Genomic DNA, 11,977 nt, shown 5'->3' with positions numbered 1-11,977 from the left:
GTATAGAGTATCCCTGCTAAGAAGGACAAATGTGATCCATTCCACCTCATCACCAGAATGAGACGGTCAGTACTAAGGATATAAAACATATTGTGAACAGCAGTACTGCCCCTTTTCCTATAAAGGAGGATTTGGGTATAATAATTTTATAGGTATGGATTCGTTTTCTTAAAGATCTTGTTGGAAGATTTAAAAAACGTACTGTTAAAACCCTGAGGAACTTAGAGACATATTTAAACTGCCATGGCATTTCAACCACCTTTTTTAAACGAAAAATGAGAACAAAGAACTATAATTCCAGAAAACCAATTAAGTTGGAATATTTACCTGTTTGAGAGACTTTCGAGCTTGGCATATGTCCCTCCAGGGAAATAATTGAATCTACAGACTGATATTTCAAAAGTATTCTTTTTATAGTCTTGAATATTAAAACTAAGTGAAATTCAGATGGAATTACATGTTATTTATACTTGTACCTTTTGGGCATTAGTAGAAATGTTTTAGTAATATTTAATGCTGAGTCTCTGAAAAAAGAACAATGAACAAATTCATTAGGTATGCTTTTATGTACACTTTTATATCAAACTTTACATATTGCCATGTAACTTCAAAAATTACTTCAGGCATCTGCAAGTCAGTGAGACACTTTAGGTAACTATTCTTATCTTCTATTTGTTTTAGATCCTCTTAAAATTATGGAATGACACAGAAAAGGGTAACACAGAATCAGTAATAATAGAAAGGTTGCAATTTGTAATTTGAGTTATTGTAATGAGGACACAAATTTATACAGTCATTGAAAGAATGACCAATGTATCCCATAATACTTGTCACCTGAAATATATTATAGGCACTATATAAATAAATGAACAGACACATATGGAATAGGTATTTCATATGGAAACATATGAAAGGTTGTTATATAGAAAAAAGACAAGACTCATTCTGGTTAGCTTTGGAGAACAGAATTAGAATAAATGTGGACATTACAGGAGAGCAGAATTCAGCTCATCATCACAATTAGAACTATTCAAAGGAGATTAGGTCAACTCATCAGAAAATGAGTCCTTCATACAAAAATATTTTAAACAGAGCTTAGCCTAGCAGCCCATTTATGGAAAACACTGTAGGTCTGATTCATATGTTGAATAGAATCTGGTCTACACAACTTCTAAGGTCACTTCACATTCTAAGAATTTGTAATTCTATGACTAGTTTCGTAGATTTTTTTAAAAAAATTTGAAAGTGGACATTTCAGTCAATAGCTGTTTATGTATTCTTAATCATTTTATTAAAAAATTGTTAATATAGTGTCTGATAGTTTGTATTTCTTGAGAATAATCTTCTTTATAATACCATGAAAATTAAATCCCTAAACAACATTAAAATTATATTATTTCCAACATGAATTTCTTCAATATGTATTAGGCTAGTTCCATTTGCTCTACGTAACTTCATCTTAATTGCCATTTCTTACTACCTCAAATACATAAAATTAGATCCTGCGATTGTAGAATTTAAATGCAGCAGTTTCATTCTAGTCAATGTTTACGTTAGATTGCTCTAGAAATTTGAACAAAATGGTTCTCCTTTCCATTTAATCTTGGAATGATTTTGATTAGTTGAGGATCATATCATATTTTATATAATTTGTTTTCCAAACTAATATTTTTATGTCATGAGGCAATATTCTTTATAATCTTCCATCCACTTTCTATTTCATGTTTTTCAAATGATTATGTATACTAAAACAGTTTTACTAATCATTGTCTTGCCTTTCCAGATGGTGAGGAGACCTAGTGCTTGCTGAGTGAAGTGATTCTTTGATGCTTTTGAGTGCTCATTGTAGCAATTCTTTCATATCAGTTAACTTCTATAATACAAAGTGTTTCAAAAGGCAGTGTAGTATCAAGCTTAAACTGCATTGACTTGTGGGATAACATTAATAACTTGATTAATAATAGAATTTTTTCATTTTATCCATGTCCTAATTTTTCAACAACAACTTATTTAAATAAATATGTGAGAGCTATTATTATTACATATGTTACCTGCTTTGCATATTTGCCCTTTCTTCTACGTTCTCATAGGATTTACAGTTAGAAATATTAGGGACCAATCAGTTAAGGTAACTCACTTTATATATTATAAAAATAAGACTGATAAAATAATATTGAAATCACTTGCTCAGTATGATAAAAAAGATTAAAAACTTCACTCTAGATCCAGTAATTTTTTCTAGTGTTCCACAGGACCCTTATTTTTTTTTACTAATAGCGATGTGGCAGATAGAGTACTGGGCCTAGAATCAGAAAAACTGAATTCAAATACAGCTTCAAACACTTACTAGCGAGGTCAACCTGGACATATCACCTAACCTCTGTTTGCTTCAGTTTTCTCAATTGTAAAATGAGGGGAATTAAATCACCTTTTTCAAAGTCATATTGTAAAGATCAAGTGAGATCCTACATATAAAGTGTTTTGCAGAGTTTCTGGTACATAGTAGGCACTATGTGAATATTTATTCCCCTTAATTTTCTTCCTTTTAGGGGCAGCTAGGTGGCGCAGTGGATAGAGCACCAGCCCTGAAGTCAGGAGGACCTGAGTTCAAATCTGATCTCAGACACTGTCTAGCTGTGTGACCCTGGGCAAGTCACTTAACCCCAATTGCCAAAAAATAAAAATAAAAATTTCTTCCTTTTGATGGTGACTATCATTTTAAACAGATGATGATCTGTCTAAAAGTAGGCCACTTCCCCCCTAAACAAAAATGGCCCTTAGATTTGAAACCAGGTGTTTGCTGTCTAAAATATTTTCCTTTAATGAGCTTATTCTCTTCCTACTATGTCTAGTAATTTTTAGTTTCTTCATTTCTATTTATTCCCTCATTATCTCCTGTGCTCTCTTCCATCTGTAAATTACCAAATATCAAGTTATATGTTTACTGATATCTTGTCAAGATTGTGGGGATACCCATCAATTAGGGAGTGGCTCAATAAACTGTACTGTGTGTTTGTGATAGAATGTTATTGTTCTGTGTGAAGTGATGAGCACGATGCTTTATATATGCTATATAAAAAAACCTTGAAAGTCCTCCCTGAACTCGAGCAAAGTGAAATGTAGTGCATACAAGTAATGGCAGTGCTCTGGGGTGACCAGCTGTAAATGACTTTGCTATTCTCCATCATACAATCACCTATGACTACTCTGAAGGAGTTATGATAAAGAGTCCTATCCATACTCAGAGAAGAAACTAATTGTGTGTGAATACATATTGAAGCATTTTCTCTTTCTTTAGCTCTCTCATTTTTAATTAATTTTCTTGAGGGTTTTTATTTTCATGAGCATAAGAGATCTATGTTTTCTTTCACAACTTGTATAATAATGTTTTGCAGAACTTCACATGTGGTTTCTGAATTATGATTAGAGATAAAGGAGACCAAGAACTCAAAAATTTTAAATGCAAATGTAAAAATTCTTTTAAAATTAACAGGAGAATATTAAACAAAAATATATCAAATAAAGAATAAATACATAAAACTAATAATAAAAAAGAAATCTTGTCAAATTTTTCATAGAATTTCTCTATTCCTTTAACTGCTTCAATGATCTTGTTCATCCTTTTATGTGACAATATATAAGCTATAGTACTGGCCTTTTTTGTTTATACACTTTTGGGGCATTTCAAGGCAAAGATGAAGAAGATTCCAAGGAAATAATATTTCTTTTGGCCTTTGAGTACATGATCAAATTAATTCCATTGAATTTTTCTTCTCTGATTAAACCTGTGTCATTATTCCATTTTAACTGTTTTATGTCTTTTTAGTTTTATTTATAATAATGTCAGTATGTATTTAGTTTGGTCCCTCTAATAGCTTATCAGTTTATTGAATCCAAATTTCATATATGAAATACCAAAACTAAATTAATATTTTCTGACAATTTTAAATTGTGATATCCATAGCATACTTTTAGTGAAATCAATCCATCAACACGCATTTTATTAAATATCTACAACAGAGCCAGGCACTGTGTTACATGCTGAGAATACAAATACAGACACTGAAAGAGGAATCATGGGTCAGCAGAAAAATAAAATGTTACACAAGATACTTACCCAAGTATTTTTTAAAGCCCCAAAGATTAATTATGTTGGAGCATAGGATAATTTTTATTCTTATAGTACTTTATCCACATTTCTTACCCTGTAAAATCATAGTTCTAAAAGTCAGACATGAAGGGCTTTTTTTTAAAAAGGAACATGAAGCAAATGCTATAAAATGTGTTAACATACAAATTGTATAGAAGGAACTTCAAAATGAATATCTCAAAAGTATTCACTTCATATGGGACAAAAAGATAGAGGAGAACATTATAGACCAATTATCAAAGATCAAATTTTAGAACAGATAGGGTGGAGGGAAGGGAACAAAATGAAAAGAACAAAGCAAAACAATGTTAGGAAAAAGCCCAGAAAATAATGAATAAACAAAAGAACTTGGTGGCAAGGCAGAAAGATGCTATTTATACTAACCATTTCAATAAACAAAGAAAGAGGAGAAATATGTAACTAAAGAAAGGGGTCGAAGAAACAATTTAAATAAACCCTCAAATGAGGATAAAACTTGATAAATAAGAATGGAAGAGGAAGGGTTACTAGATAACCTATGAAAACTAGGCTATATCAGAGTGATTTCTTAAAAACTTACCATAGGGATAAAACAGTGAATTAAGAAAGCAAGGATATTTATGTGTCTATCTGTCTGTCTATCTATGTCCTATATTCATTCACTCATTTATTTCAATTTTTTTTGACTGGGTTAGAGAAGAAATTCTTGCCTCAATTGGTACCTAATCCTAATCACTGAAGGAGTGTGGCTTCAGTCAAGCTGAGATCTGTGAAGACCTTAGCTTAAAATGGCCAAGGTCTCCCATTGCATCCAGAGCCATCTGCAGTCATCTTGATCTCTTTCTGGCTACTGACCCAGATGGCTCTAGAGGGGAAGTAAGACAGGTGATCTTACACAGCCTCCCTCACTTACATCCAGCTCACTTGTATGTCACAGCATCACCTCCCTCATGCCATGGTCCTTTATGAGAATGAAAGACAAACAGCAATAACATCCATCTATCTATCTATCTATCTATCTATCTATCTATCTATCTATCTATCTAATCTGTTTGTCTGTCCTGAGTAGGAAGTATTTTTCTCCTCAATGGGGTTATCTCCTAGGACCTTTAAAGAGTTTAAATATAATCTTGAAATGGAAGTCAATCTCTGGAAACATAAGTGCTAATGGGAGAGCAGCCTGGAGGAGTGAGTCAAAGAAAGGTGTCACACATACTTAGGCAAGAGAGATAAGGCTTCAAGTATGACTCCACAGTGACTAGATTCCACTATAACACACATTATTATTACTTTGTGGGGACATTGTAATAAACTTGGACCATTATAAACTGTCACATTAGCATATCTTATTCTAAACTTTTTATGATGGTGCAAGGCTGGCAGATGTGGAAACTATGAGTATTTATTAAGGTTATTAGCTATGTGACTCTATTAATTTGCCTCACTATTCTGCTCTGTGATGAAGGTAATAATAGCAGCTACCTCCCAAAGGTTATTGTAAGGATCAAATGAGATAATGATTTTAAAACTCATAGCACAGTACTTGGCACATAGTAAATCCTATCTAAGTGTAGCTATTATTAATTATCACTTTAATGCAAATAACTCCTAAATCTATATATCCAACCTGAGCCAACATCCTTAGCCTTACTCATGCATTTCTAAAACTAGTAGAGTTTTCAGACTGGGGATTGCCATTTAAAACTTTAACTTTCCAAGAGCTATTAATGAAAAAAAAAAAAAAAAAAAAAAAAAAACACTACATTTCCTCCCATTAATACAAACCTCTTTTGAATGGCCTTTTTTCTATTAAGAGCACCACCATCCTTTTAATCATATAATCATTACCAACTTTGGTATTACCCAGCTTTTTCATCCCACTTAACCCATAACTGACTCTTTATGCTCCTATTTTTATAGCATCTCTTGCATCCATCTTCTTTTCTCACTAGTTAGCCATAGTTTAAATCCTCATACCTCCCACCTGGACAAATACTATAGCTTTCTATTTGATCTAGCTTCCTGGAGACTTCCTTTTCAATTCAGCCTTGACATAGCAAACCATATCATTCCATATCCTATCTCCTTTCTACTTACTGTCCCCATTCCTAGAAGAAACTCCCCCCTTTTTTTTTACTTGTTAATCCCGTATTTCATTCAAAATTCATCTATAGTCCTATATCCTACAGAAAGCCTTTTCTATTTCTTCAAGTAGTGTCTTCTCATTAAATTATCATATATATTTTAAGTTCATTCATAAAACTTTTAATTCAATTATACCAAGTTGATATACATGTTCTTAACAATTATGCTTGGAATGTTCATGAAAATTTAATAGGGCATTAAAAAAACTAGCCATCATCTCAAGTTATTTTCCTGTTAACTATTTTATAGTTCATGCATGTTAGGAAAGTTTCAAAAAATATCAGAACATAATAAAAGCAAAAAACTTTTAAAAAGTTAAATACATGTCTTTTTTTGTTTGTTTGTTTCACTGCTCTGTATGTATATCAAACAATTCATTTTTACTGCATCTTTACTTGTACATTTGTTTTTAGGTTGCCTAAACCATTTAAATACAAACAAAATTAGTGTAGCAAAAATAATAAAAGTGAAGATAACATTACAAATAATGGAATGTGCACCATTTCTGGTAAATGTAAATTGACTGGATTAACATTTTGTCTAAACACTTTTACAACTGCAATCATAAAGGTGTACATATTGAGATGGTATATTCTGTAGATACATATGGAATGACATGTAATATCTATAGGACATCTGTTTCTACCACAGCCATGAGTGTTACAGTCCTAAGACTGTGACTTGAGCCAGTTATCCCTTTATTTTCCCACCATGACAGACCGCTATGCAGACAGTTTTGTTTGCTTAGACATGGAAGCTATTATAACACAGGCCTTGTGAGATCGCAATGAAATACACAAATTGTGCACAAAAATTCCATATCCCCTTATTGGTCACCTCAGATGAAAACAGATAACTATCTACATGTTAACTGGCTCTACTCCTTTAATATTAAACTTAAAAACCACAGGAGAAATATAGAAATCCACATAGAAGTAACATAAACCCGCTATAAATTGTAGGCAAAAATCTTTTGTGGGAAAGCACAGATAACAAATAACCCATTGAGTAAATTTTAGAATGAGACAGACAAAAGTTGGAAGACTGGTTAATGCTTCCCTCCTTCTGCTTTAGCTCCATCTCCTTGGATGTCAGATGTTCACAATGTCAAGTTGTTTCTCAGTAATTGCATTATTAGCACGCTGTTTTTGCATGATTCTTCACATAATGTATCAAATTCAGCAATGGCTTCATCAAAAGCTGTCTTTGCAAGAGAACAGACTTTCTCTAGAGAATTCAAGATCTCATAATCTCAAGAACACAGAAAAGTTCAAGGCCAGACCCAATGCTAGAGGATGCATTAGTTACATCTCCTTTTTGCTGATTTCAAATAGTTCTTGTCATGCTTGTTGTGATTGATCCATTATTTCTTTCTTGTCATCACCAGCAGCAATCTCAGCCAAATGACATTAGTAGTCTTCTTTCATTTTCACATAGAAAACTGCTTTTTTTTTGTGAAGCATTAGGAATCAAGAACTTTTCCAATAGAGATTTCAGAAATCTCTTAGTTTGGTCTCAATTTTCTCTCTATTCTTGGGCCAACTTGTTTTTTCTCATCACCTTACATTTTTTGTTCAGTATTTGAAACAACCCTCCAAGATAGCCTTCAAGCCCCTAAAACATTTTTATAAGCAACAGTGAAGATTCCTCTCACATTAGATAATCAACTTCTTGCTCAATTACAGACTTCACGCAGGATACCATGTCAGCAAATCTCTAAGCTTCTTCAGCCACTTTTGCCTTCTGCACCAGCTCATTTTTATCCATGACTGACTTCTGTGCCTGAAGGGAATGGTAGCAGGAAGATAGATGGATGGGAGAGAAGGAGTTCTGTACTCTCTTCCAATTGAATATAAGCTACTTGAGGGCAGACTGTTACATTTTTTGTCTTATATCGTTAGGCCATGGAACTTAGACAATACTTAGTAAAAATATTATTTTATTGATTAAATCACAAGAATACTATTGTTTTTCACTCTGATCAGAATATACGTCAGAGAAAAAATTGTCAGTTCTGGACAGCACAATTTAGTTAGGGGATTCAATGATAAACTCCAAAAGTAAGTAAAGGATGAAAACTAGAATAATAAAGAATCTTGATACCACATTATATGAAAACTGAAGAAACACATGACATTAATTTTGTGTACATTTTCATATTTAAATTTGCTTATAATGCCAAAAATAAACATGATACATATCATCATTTCAAAGATCATAATATGAAGCAGGATAAAATTATTCTATATGTAGTCTTTCTCAAACATTTTTGTTGTCATTTTCAGTTGTATCTAACTCATGACCCCATTTGGGGTTTTCTTGGGAAAAATACTGATGTGGTTTGACTTTTCCATCTCCAGCTAATTTTATAGATGAGAAAACTGAGGCAATAAGGGTTAAGTGCTTTATCCAGGGTCACATTGCAAGTAAATGTCTGAAGTCAAATTTGAACTCACAAAGTGAGTTTTCCTCACTTCAGGCCCAGAAATCAAACCATTCATTTAGCTACTCTTCTAAAGATATTTACTACTCTAATTTAATTTCAGTCAAGGAAAGCAGATACTAAGCATCATTTTCTTCCACAAACTATTTATCTTATCATAAGTAATAGCACTGATATTCTCCAGTAAATCACAAATATCTATCAAGTTCCTATTATGTGCCAATCCTTCAGGTTCTCTCTTCTTGCTAGTTTTGAAGTATAGAGATCTAAGAACTAGAGAAGCAAGTGGAGAGATTTAAATCTCTCTATTTGGTAACAAATCATGAGTTCACAGCATTGTAGGAAAGTCTTCAATTAGCAGGTTGTCTTCTTAGCTTTTCCAAAGGGCCTTTTGAGGTCTTGAAAGGTAGCTGGTCTCTTCCCCTTGGTAGATATTTGAGCAATGAAGTAGCAATTAATGGAGCTGTTATAGCAGCTAGGAAGATTATCCAAAAAAAATTGTCTGTAGAGGTAAACCACGAGGGAAAAAGACCACTGAGAGTCGATAAAGCTATATTCATTGAAGGTGAAATGTAAATCACTTTTAAGCAACTCAATGCAAAAAAACAAAAATAGTTGTCAATGTCCTGGGGATGTTTGAACATCAATATTTCAACTCATATGCCATCTTTATTTCTTAAGATTCCCTTTTCTATGTGGAAATAATAGTGATTCATATTTGTGTTCTGGTTACCTTTTTGAACTCTCTCTTCTTTTTACTCAGGAGGCCCCCTTAAACCAAGACAGAATTGTTCTTTAGGTAGCCAAGGCAGGGACAGAACCAAAATACTGGTGAGCCTGCTTCCCCTAATGAGGACAGAAGTAATCCCAGAACAATGAATCTAGGGCACATAATGATGTTAGAAAAACAGCAAATGTCAATACTACCTGTAACTTCAGTCAAGCAGTGCTTGGCTAGCCACTATGTTAGAATTTTTAAAATATCAAAGTCATACAAAGTAATTTCAGTAGGGAGACAATTTCAATTGGGAGTATCAAAGAAGGCCTCCCATAATTGATACTACTTGGGTTGAGCTTTTAAGATAACTATGATTCCTCTAAAGCTGTAATAATCAGGGAGTACAACTTAGGAAGGGGAAACAACCTATACAAAGGCATAGAGATATGAAATGGAATAGAATATAGAAGAGAAAAAATAGACAATTTCTCAGGATCATAATCTATATGAAGGGAAATAATGAATAAGCTTGGAAAGGAGCTTGGGAACTATATTCTGAATATTTTAAATGTTAAATAGAAGTACACACTCTACTAAATCCTTCTTTCATGTACCTTCTTTCATGCTGGTCTTCTTAATCCCTTAATGGTCTTAGGCAATTTGGTAGTAATATTGAGGACAGAGCACTTAGGAAAACCTGAATTCAAATTCTGTCTTATACAATTAATTGTGTGACATGAGTGAGAAATTCACTTGGCCTATGTCTACTTCAGTATCAAAATCTGTAAAATAAGAATGATTGTATTTGGTTCAAAGGCTTATGGTGAGAATCAAATGTGATAATATGAGTAAAGTGATTTGCAAATCTGAAAGTGATATATAAATACTCTTTTTACATGGAAATAACTCCTCTATTATTTTAGTGATGAAAATTATCTATTATTTAAAGCACAATTAATACGATTCTCTCAAGATAAAATAATAACATTTTCCTTAGATAATAGCAGATATATTATTTAGAGACTTGGTAAGAAGTGAACAGAATGAATCATCTGAGTCTTGAAAAAGTACGAACATTCATTAAATGAAAGACCTATCTGTCAATATCAGCTCTGAAAATGTGCAGAAACATAGCTGGAATAAGATACTGGGATAAGAAACTTAGGGAGAAATCTAGGGAGAGAACAGAATGTGAACAAAAAGAGAAGTGTGATCTGTTGGGTAACAGAAGAGGGAAAAATGGCTTTAAAAATCATGACCTATCAGAGCTGCATAGACCCAGTGAACTCAAATGTCAGTCATGGCAAGAGGCATGAAAGTAAAGCCTCACTCAAATGTAGAACAAATTCTAATGACTAATTGTAACAAATTTACTTTAGAAAAACCAAGAGAATATGCGTGAAGAAATCAGAATTTTCTAGGTTCAAAATAATTGGGAAGAGTCATTAAAATTCTGATAGAAAAGGAAGTTGCCAAAAGGTCTATGCAAAAAGAACTGTATATCAGGGAAGTTATCTTTGAGATTGTAATTTTAGAAGGAGATCTATGTTAGAGGTTTTTAGTCCCATCCTTAATGAACCTTCGTTTTATGTAAGAGAAATCATGGCTGAGCAACTAGTCCAAAGTCATACTGATAGTAAGTGTCAGAATTAGGATTTGAATCCAGCTTCTCTCATTTAAAATATAAGGAACTTTCAACTGCATAAAGGATGTAGAATATTAAATGCCTTCCTCAGTTGAAAGTCAAATACAAGATGGATTTTCCAAGCATTTAGCTTCATTAAGACTCCTGAGTAAGATAGGGAGTTGGTTGAAGATTTCTTTCAAATGAGTCTAATAGAACTCTTTTATTACCTGTTTAACAAATGTTTAACCCAACCTGGAAGCCCCAAAATAAAGAGATAAAAATAAGAAGCAGAACCTAAAAGAGGCTAAGAATTCTAGTATCTCTAGCAATAATGGTTTACTTTAATTACTCTTTGCTCTCCAATCAGGGACAAGCTACAGCCAGTTCATTAAATTTTCAAGTGTGAGCATGTACACCTCAGAAATCAACACATTAGAAAATGTGATTTATTATTTTATTGACACCAGATGCAAGAAAGTGACACATAAAATGTTAATAATACAGATCAAACTTAAAAGTGTGTTATGAATATATTTTGTCTTCTAAAAAACCAGTTTTAAAATATTTACCAGTGCACTGGTACATAACTTTCTATAACCATAATATCATTACCCAATTGATAAATAGTCAAAGGATCTCAATAGGCAGTGTTTAGATAAAGAAAAATTAAAGCTAACTATAGTCACATGAAAAAAGATCTAAATCACTATTGATTAAAGAAATGCAAATTAAAACAAGTCTGAGGCACAACTCACATCTATCAGATTAACTAAGATGACATAAAAGTAAAATGATAAATGTTGGCAAAGTTGTGGGAAAAGTGGAACACTAATGCATTATTGTTTATTCAGTAATCTGAATCTAGCCATTATAGAGAGCAATTTGGAACTATGGCCAAAGGACTATCAAATTGTG

At 32.7% G+C, this 11,977-nt stretch overlaps 1 pseudogene; it reads right to left on the bottom strand.

Annotated features, from left to right (window-relative positions):
- Positions 1-7,322: 7,322 nt before the first annotated feature.
- Positions 7,323-8,041, bottom strand: LOC127561748 (14-3-3 protein zeta/delta-like; annotated as a pseudogene).
- Positions 8,042-11,977: the final 3,936 nt, after the last annotated feature.

This window comes from Antechinus flavipes, chromosome 1 (genome assembly GCF_016432865.1).
Source record: "Antechinus flavipes isolate AdamAnt ecotype Samford, QLD, Australia chromosome 1, AdamAnt_v2, whole genome shotgun sequence".
Classification (NCBI taxonomy): domain Eukaryota; kingdom Metazoa; phylum Chordata; class Mammalia; order Dasyuromorphia; family Dasyuridae; genus Antechinus; species Antechinus flavipes.
Note: the sequence above shows the minus strand (reverse complement) of the source record. Positions and strands in the feature narration are given on the sequence as shown.